Below are 2841 nucleotides of genomic sequence, written 5' to 3'. Positions count from 1 at the left end.
GGCGCAAAACATAACAGCGCACAGTGGAGAATTAATGCACCACCGTAAGGTGTCCTTCCCCAAACGGTCCGTATTTCGGTAAAATTTGGGAAGTGGAATTGAAGCCCTAACAGTCACAAGACCAAGGTAAAAGAACTTGATCCAATAAACAAGACTCCTATTGCTCGCCTCTTACGACAAGCAAGGAAGAGCCACGGGTCTATTCCAGTCCCCAACATTGCAATGGATACTAGCAGCCGGCCGAAGTGGCCGAGCGGTTAAAGGCGCTACAGTCTGGAACCGCACGACCGCTACGGTCGCAGGTTCGAATCCTGCCTCGGGCATGGATGTGTGTGATGTCCTTAGGTTAGTTAGGTTCAAGTAGTTCTAAGTTCTAGGGGACTTATGACCACAGCAGTTGAGTCCCATAGTGCTCAGAGCCATTTGAACCACTTAGATACTAGCACAGACAGCTGCATGAACTCAGTCTTCTGACTGACTTCCACAACAACAGTCTAAAATGCCTCCTCTCGTTTCCGTGTGGCTATGGTGTGGGTCTAATTGGTTATTAATCAAATAATTCGTAACAATGGAAGTCGGAAGGTGTATTCTTGATAAAAATTGCTGAATTAGCAATACAAGTATCACACATCACGATAACGTAACACTCAACTGCTTTCTGGCACAGTTCTTATACTATTAGCTAGATTTATTTCAGACAAACTGTGCCCGGCATGCGTTGCAGTAGCTCCCTTTCTTCATTCTTCGGTATACATACACGAATCGGACGCTGTCACACGTACAAAATAAATGAAAGACAATAATTATTATGCATTAAAATAAATTTAGAAAAGGTTTATCCAAGTGATTTGGAATATACATTTTTCTTCCTCTACTCTAGAAACAGATTTTTCGGTTGCCCAGCTAGTGAGCTTCCGACACATAATAGTGACTGTGTTTAAAGCATTGATTTTTCGGATTTAAACCATACGCCAGATGCTTTGTGGCGGCGACTTCGACCGCGTATGCATATGTCACACATATTTCAGCATAGATGGTAGAGATATTTCACATACATTTAGCATATTGCAGACAGAGTTTTCTCATATATCGTCGGTATCTCTAGGGACTTTCGTCTGCAATCTCATCTGGATTCTGAGGACTAGCGCTGGCAGTTGTTCGAGCCTCCCCTCTTTAACCCTACACAACTCTAGAGAGGACATTAAATATATCCATGGTATTGAGCCATATAGCATGATCTTTGTCTCTGAAAAGCGCTCAAGACATTAAGTAGCAAAATCTAGTCCCGTCGATAGGTTTAATAGAAACTCGATTTCAAGCAGAGGTTCTGGCAACGCTGTAGCTATATGTAGCGTGGCCAATAACAGGTAGCTTAAGCTGTGCACTATGCTGGAACTGTCCCAATAGCTGAGTCACAAGAGGCTATGTCGAGGAGAATGAACATGGAGAACTGACAATTTAGAGCCGCGTTGCAGCCGAACTTTTTTTTTCAGTAAAAGCATCAAACTGTATCCCATTTACACCTCGACAGTACGGTATCTTGTGAATTTCTTTCTGTTACCGTTACATTTATTTAAACGTTAAGACTTAACATGAACTTCTTACAGACGTAAACGACCACTTCACTTCGTCCACGACACAAATAGAGCCAATATAAAATAAAAATGGATACGAAACATAGTCAAAAAAACACAATAGGTTTGCTACACTAGACTGCACATATGGTATGCACAACAATTACATTCTGTAAGTCTGACGTCCGGTTCTGTCTTCACAAAGCGTACGGAAGTTCATTTCGGAGATGTTCGATGTGACCACCTAGCATTTTCAAGCATTTCGCCATCGATAGGATCATACTTTATTGGCCCTTCACAACACACCATTTCCGTGGGTGGAGTATTATAAACTCATTCCCTTAAATGTGCCCACAAATAAAAACCTAGTGGATTACGGTCGGGGGAACGTTGAGACCACAACACCGAGTCTCCACGACCAACCCATTCCCTGTAAACGCTTTATGATATACGTACACACATTCATTCCGAAGTGTGGTTCTGCATCATCATGCTTAAACCATAGCTGTCGCCGAACATCAAATTGAATGAATGAGATTTTCACTCTGCAGCGGACTGTGCGCTGATATGAAACTTCCTGGCAGATTAAAACTGTGTGCCCGACCGAGACTCGAACTCGGGACCTTTGCCTTTCGCGGGCAAGTGCTCTACCATCTGCGCTACCGAAGCACGACTCACGCCCCGTCTCACAGCTTTACTTCTGCCAGTACCTCGTCTCCTACCTTCCAAATTTTACAGAAGCTCTCCTGCGAACCTTGCAGAACTAGCACTCCTGAAAGAAAGGATATTGCGGAGACATGGCTTAGCCACAGCCTAGGGGATGTTTCCAGAGTGAGATTTTCACTTTGCAGCGGAGTGTGCGCTGATATGAAACTTCCTGGCAGATTAAAACTGTGTGCACCGACCGAGACTCGAACTCGGGACCTTTGCCTTTCACGGGCAAGTGCTCTACCATCTGAGCTACCGAAGCACGACTCACGCCCGGTCTCACAGTTATACTTCTTCCAGTACCTCGTCTCCTACCTTCCAAACTTTACAGAAGCTCTCCTGCGAACCTTGCAGAACTAGCACGCCTGAAAGAAAGGATACTGCGGAGACAAGTTGAATGTTTTCTAATGTGTCCCACAAAGTACTACATAGAAACGTACGATACATGGGGGCATTAAACTTGTCCAGTATTAGGTAAGGGCCGAAAAGCATTGTTTCCACGTTTCCATTCCAAGGGTTTTTTCCAAAGCGTGCCTGAAAGCCATGTTCACGGGTAATA

The 2841-nt window shown here is 44.2% G+C and overlaps 1 non-coding gene across 1 annotated transcript; it reads right to left on the bottom strand.

The window, feature by feature from the left end:
- Positions 1-2470: 2470 nt before the first annotated feature.
- On the bottom strand, positions 2471-2544 carry Trnas-uga. Its single transcript has one exon. It is a non-coding gene; the product is annotated as a tRNA-Ser (tRNA).
- Between the last annotated feature and the right edge of the window lie 297 nt (positions 2545-2841).

This window comes from Schistocerca americana, chromosome 7 (assembly GCF_021461395.2).
Source record: "Schistocerca americana isolate TAMUIC-IGC-003095 chromosome 7, iqSchAmer2.1, whole genome shotgun sequence".
In the NCBI taxonomy this organism is placed as follows: Eukaryota; Metazoa; Arthropoda; class Insecta; order Orthoptera; family Acrididae; genus Schistocerca; species Schistocerca americana.
The sequence above is the reverse complement of the archived record's forward strand: the minus strand, read 5'-3'. Positions and strand labels throughout refer to the sequence as shown.